The sequence below is a fragment of the Phoca vitulina genome, unplaced genomic scaffold (genome assembly GCF_004348235.1).
Source record: "Phoca vitulina isolate PV1807 unplaced genomic scaffold, GSC_HSeal_1.0 scaffold12, whole genome shotgun sequence".
In the NCBI taxonomy this organism is placed as follows: Eukaryota; Metazoa; Chordata; class Mammalia; order Carnivora; family Phocidae; genus Phoca; species Phoca vitulina.
In genome coordinates, this window is record NW_022589715.1 from 21,801,873 (window position 1) to 21,807,872 (window position 6,000).

Below are 6,000 nucleotides of genomic sequence, written 5' to 3' on the forward strand. Positions count from 1 at the left end.
CGTATATGTAATTGCTCTATTATCGTACTGGGAATTATGAATAAATGAGAGTATTTACACTGGTTGGTGGATCTAGGATTCCCCCTTCTCTCTCCTTTATTTTCAGTATATTCTATAATATTATGTGTTCATTTCGTAACGGAATAAGAAACGAAGGCCCAGTCCGTACCCGGCTCTTCTCCCCATCATGTGCTCTTTGCGTAGTGTGGCTGCGTTGCTGTACGGTAATGTCCAGCATGTGGGCTCCGGAGCCACAGTGCTAGGGTTTATATGCTGTGCTCTGTGACTTTGGCCACCTCACTTAACCTCTCTGGCCCTCAGTTTCCTCCTATGGAAAATGGGGATAACAAGAGCACCCATCTCCTATAACTGTTATGAAGATTCAGTGAGCAAATATATGTACAATATTCAGAATGGTGTCTGCAACACAGTAAGGCCAAAGTCAGTGTTAACTGTCACTACTATTTATATATGACGTTAATACTTAAAAAGAAAAATAGTGAGCCTAACAACCCGAAATGGTTATAAAAATCTGTTTACAGGGGAGCCTGGGTGGTTCAGTCGGTTGAGCGTGTGACTCTTGATTTTAGCTCAGGTCATGATCTCAAGGCTGTGGGATCATCGAGCCCCAAGTTGGGCTCCATGCTCAGTGGGGAGTCTGCTTGTCCCTCTTCCTCTGCAACCCCCCATTCTCTCTCTCTCTTTCTCAAATGAATAAATAAAATCTTTTTTAAAAAGTCTGTTACAGTGTTATGTTGACTTATGACACAGGTTAGAAGACTTTCCATTCAAGATAACAAAAATTAAATAGTTGCGTTGCTCTAAAACCCTAGGCTAGCTATGGGAAGAACCCAGTTCTACCAACCATGTCCTTCCAGGCTCTGGAAGGCCGAATTTGGCTCTGTTTAGGCTGCCCTCTGGTGAAGACCTTGCAGGAGGGCTGGAGGCTAAAGGACCACTATATTCTCACTTAACACAACAAAACAAAAACACATGCACACAATTCCCCTCCACTGCTTGGACAAAGTGATTTTTTAATGGAACTCTCTGTCTCATTAGCCAACAGCCTAGAGCATGGGCTGGAAGCAGATGTGCTGTGGTGTGGACTCCGGGTTCTGGTTGTTGAATATGCTCTCCTTGTGAGGTCTACTGATCTCTACCATGCTCTTCAGTGCACAAAGCATTGGTTCAATCCTTACAGCAGCTCTGGGATGGGCACATTGATCCCCATTTTAACGATGAGGACACTGAGATTTATAGAAAAGCAATGACGTGCCCAACATCACACATCAGTGTATTGGGTCATCCGTTATTCAATATGCCAAGTAGACCCAGGGACCAGGAGCTGAATAATCCCCTCACACGGGCTCTGAGCATGCTATGAGAAAATCATTATGTATAGTGATGGCTGGGGTGTAGGGGGTGGCCCAGGGGACTGGGGGAATGCTCAGAAATGGTATTTATACAGAGTTGGGCAGGAAGAGTCCCCAGAAGTGGAGCAATTGAGCTCAGTCTTAAAATAGGAGGGGCACCTTCCCAGGTGACAAAAGCTGGGGAATGTAGGCCTCCCAACCTTGTAAAATCTCCCTCGTAATATAATACCTTGTAATATATGTATGACCCAGCATAAAACTAACTCTAATATATATTAAATCTTTTTGCTTTGATCATTAAGTTTAAATTTTTAAAGTTTTGTGTTTTTTTTTGTCAGACAGAGAGACAGAGAGCAAAAGCAGGGGGAGCAACAGAGGGAGAGGGAGAAGCGGACTCCCCGCTGAGCAGGGAGCCCGATGAGGGACTCGATCCCAGGCCCCTGGGATCATGACCTAAGCCGAAGGCAGATGCTTAACCAACTGAGCCACCCAGGCGTCCTAAGTTTAAATTTTTAAAATTATCACTCTTCCACAAGCAATTTGAGTTCATTATTAAAGATTCTGAACATTACAGAAACAAAAATAATAAATACCTTGGTTGACAGATTTCAGATCCTTTTTTTCTGCATAAAGAACCGTGTATGTATCAACCTAACAAGACGTCAGGAACACTCTCCTGGGTCAAAGAACATGGATGTTCAACACAGTTTGAATGTTTGCAGAGTGTTAAACCCTGTGGTTGCACCACCACGTATTTGGTCGATACCCTGCTGGTGGACACCGGGCCCATTTACTGAACAACTCTGAAACTAAGCCAAGCTGAGATGGAGAATGGGGCCGAGATACAAGCAGCTGGGGACAAACCAGGTAAAAATTACTCAGCGACCCACCCTTGCCTTTCTTGTAAGTTATTTGCCTTAGATGGAGCTGCAATTCTGAAAGCTAATCTGGGTGTTTTGCAAGAAGAACAAATAAGCACAAGTACCCTTTGGAGCCTTAAAAGTCGACGTGGGTTGTGTGCAGTAAAGTCTCAGAGCCTGGCTGAAATGGCCTCTGGGTGCAGGTGGACGTGGGGAAGCAGCAGACTTTCCATCTTCCGGAGGATGCGTTTGTTATGGGCGGAGATTCTGAAATGCAATACAACCCTGTAAAAAAAAAACAGAAAACAAAACAAAACAAAAAAAACCACGTATAGAAGATTCCCTTGTCACCTTATCTTGTTTTGAAAATGAAATTCGTGTCCACAAAAGTGAGGTGTGCTTCTCTCCTAATGAGACCTTACAAGATTCTCTGAGTTCCAACACAGACAGGAGCATTTGAAATACTCCCAATGGTGTGTCCTTGAACTCAACACACCTTGGCTACTTCTTCCCTCTCTCCTCCTTCTCTTCACCCTCTCCTAGTTTTTCGCATACCAACTTCGTGCCAGGTGTTGCAGGCACTGGGGTTACATACCGGCAATGTGCAGAGCTGACCTGTGGGGACCTTATTCACAGCCCCTGGCGCAGTCGACAAATCTACAAATGCACACGTGAGGGCAATGTGTGTAGGTCCGAGGGAAGCATGTACGATTCTATCTACGGAGGTCAAAGAGGTTCCCAGAGCAGCTGATGTTTGGGCTGCATCTTGCCAGGAAACAAGGGGGAAATGCTTGTGCAAAGGCGCCAAGGGTGAAATCATTAGTCCTACGTGTGCAGAGAGAAGTACAAGGCACCCGGAGTGCTGGGAGCCTGTCGGAGGCTGGAGAGGGACCAGGGCTTTCTATGGCATGGAGGCAGACAGGTTTTCTGCCACACACGATGAGGAGGCACCAAAGGGCTCTTAGTGAAGAAATTACAATATGTGATCGGTCATGATCTTTCTTGGTTCCTTGCCTTCAAGCATCCTCCACTCTGAAATGGCCTTCCCAACCCCATCTTCCTTTTATCTGGCTAACTCTGATCATCCTACACGTTTCAGCTCAAATGTCCCTTCCTCCGAGAGTCTTTACCAGAGACATCCCTTCTAGTTCTGACACTGCTACTCAGTCTCCACATCATGACCTGTCATGATGGGCCTCTGTCACCTGTAAAATGAGGATCACAACATGGTCTCACTTCTAGGCAGGGGCAGGATGTAAGGAGGGAGGGGACAGAGACTGCAGAGGATGGTCACTGCTGATTAATCTGTCCCTGGGACAGCAGCAGGGAGGTGACTGTGGAGCCAGGTCAGGGTCCTGAGAAGACTGGATGCTGGATGGGGGTGTGGGTGGGGCACTCGTGGGCAGAGGAGGGATGGGAGTTGTCGGGGGAGGAGTTGGTACCTTGCAGATGGGGGGTTGGGGGACGGTAGTGGGGCAGAGAGAGCTGAGAACAGCTGTGATAGGGAGAAGTGGGAAAGTTCAGGCTCAGAACTGCCACTTGGGCCTCCTCCCCTGAAGAGCGTTACTGGGCTTGGGGCAGCCCCCGGAGGGGGGTGTCCCCCCGGAGCTGGGCAGAGCCTCATGGGCAGGCCGTCAGCATGGTGTCCTCAGTGAAGAGAGGGAGAGAGAGCGGGAGAGCGAGAGAGCCTCAAGGATCTCTGAACTCAAGGGCACCCAGGCTGCAGTGATGCCCAGTCACGGGACTACTTCCTGTTCCCACTAAGTGTCCCAGTGGAGGCACTAGACTCTGACAGGACTGGGGGGCTCTCGAGGGTAGAGGTTCTAGCTCCCGAGCAGGGCGTGGTGCAGAGAGAGTGCCCGGTAAAGATTTGTTTCATATCTTGTAACCTCTATGTTGAACAAACCCAAGTGGGACATCATCAGAATACGTTTTTATTTTTGTTTTTCCATCCTTTTAAAACGTGCCTAGGACCCTTGACTTTTCTGTTCTCACTCAGGCAGTAATTGTCTTGCAGTCACTTGGGTTGTGAATAGTCTCACTCAAATAATTAGAAAGGCTAGTTTGTGTAATAATAATAATAATAATAATAATAATAATCAGACTGGAATTTAGCATTCAGTCTTGTCCCCTCCTCCTAGCTGTAGAGGATGGTTGGTGAAAACCTGCTGTGTGAGTGGCCAGTGGTCAGCTTCTCACCTTCTCAGCTCCTGTCCCCACTACTTGCTAGTGAAGGCTGGCAATCGGAGGGGGGTGAGATAATTAGGGGTCAAGACAGGGTCTCCTGTGGTGGGACTGTGGCTGGGGGGAGCCTCGCCAGGAGCCAGCTTTCTGAAGCTAAGGCTCTCACTTGTCCTGCCTTCATGGACTCTTCAGAGACCCCCTGTGGCCACAGCCCCTGTGACGTGGGCGGTGTGTTCTGTCTCTTTGGATGTCATTCCCCTGAGCCTCTGGTCCGCTGGTGGCCCACTGTACACAGCATCTCACTGTTGGGGTCCCCTCGGCCTCCCAGGCTCTGCTCTCCGGCAGAGCTTAAAACCCCGCTGGCCAGGCTCTTCGGGGCCTGGGAAACACTGGCAGGTCCTCACGGACGAGTTCTGGGAAAGCAGCCCCGTCCTGTGCAGGCTCTCCTTCCCATCCTGCTGCCCAGGCTGCCTCAGCTCTCAGAGCCCTTCCTGCACCCCCAGTCTGTGGGAACACAGCAGGGATGGCCCGCTGCAGCCATGGAAGGCCCTTGGTCAGGCTTGAGGGGAGGAGGCTGCCCACCCCCAACACTCCTTGAAAATGACGTGGGCTCTTGGCCACAGCGCCCTGCAAAGAAATCTCTTCACAGATCCTCCTCTCCTCTTCTGACATGCACAGACCCTTCTGTCTTCTCAATTAGGGGACAGGGCTCAGGGATCACAGAACCTGCTGGAGGAGGTTTCCTCTGGGAATTCTAGGTATGGGGAGCTGGCTCACACCCAACTCCGTGGGGCCCGGTGAGAGGAGACCCATCTGCCAGGTTCTGCTACATTAGGCTGAAAACGCGGGCAGGTGGAACGTCAAGTTCAGCCACTCTGAGTTCCCTGCTCCTTTGCTCTGGCCCTCCTCCCCCACTAAACGTCTGTTCTGAGAGTCGGAAAACCACGGGGGGGCTGGAGCGCCCTAACATCTAAGCAGTCTTTATTGCATTCAGTTTGGATCGCCTTTAAGTCATCAAGTTTTAGGTGAGGCTATTGGCTGGGACTAAATTCAGCAGAGGATGGAAGTGGCTAAGATTGCTCCACAAACTTGCTGTGTAAATGTGGGCCTAATGGCAAGTAACCTGCACCTACTTAGCAGAAAATCAGCATCTCCTTGAGGTTCGCCCGTCTCACCTGTCTCAGCTGGTCGGAGAAGGTCCGGGTGGGCGCGGGACAGCCCTGGGATCCGCCGCGGCCTCTGCCCAGCGCTGCCACACGGTGGCGCCGTCGAGGGACTCTCAGCCTCCACAAAGCGGCTTTTGTCCGCGTCCCCGCGCCGCCGCTCAGCTTCTCCCGGGGCGGGGGGGTGACCCCATTCCCTCAACCGTAACCTCAGCCAGGGGTGACCCCCGCTCGAGCTCACGAGGTTGCAGCTCAGCTGAGTTCTGCCTCCAGTGTTTTTTCACAGCCGCCGTCCAGGTGCCCGCTGGGCCCAGGAGCCCCAGGGCCGCACAAGCTGCCGAATCCTAGCGAGCCTTTGTTTTCCACTCCCAACACAAAGGGCGCTGTTATCACCTCCCCGTCTGGACAGGGGGCTCCTGG

The 6,000-nt window shown here is 50.6% G+C and overlaps 1 long non-coding RNA gene across 1 annotated transcript in view; it reads right to left on the reverse strand.

The window, feature by feature from the left end:
• The window catches only part of LOC116636370, a 28,631-nt gene extending 22,960 nt beyond the window's left edge, over positions 1-5,671 (reverse strand). Inside the window, exons 1-2 of the long non-coding RNA XR_004300334.1 lie at positions 5,593-5,671; positions 2,359-2,518 (exon numbers count right to left, since the gene is read on the reverse strand). This is a non-coding gene — a long non-coding RNA (uncharacterized LOC116636370). The remainder of the gene's footprint in view (positions 1-2,358; positions 2,519-5,592) is intronic.
• Between the last annotated feature and the right edge of the window lie 329 nt (positions 5,672-6,000).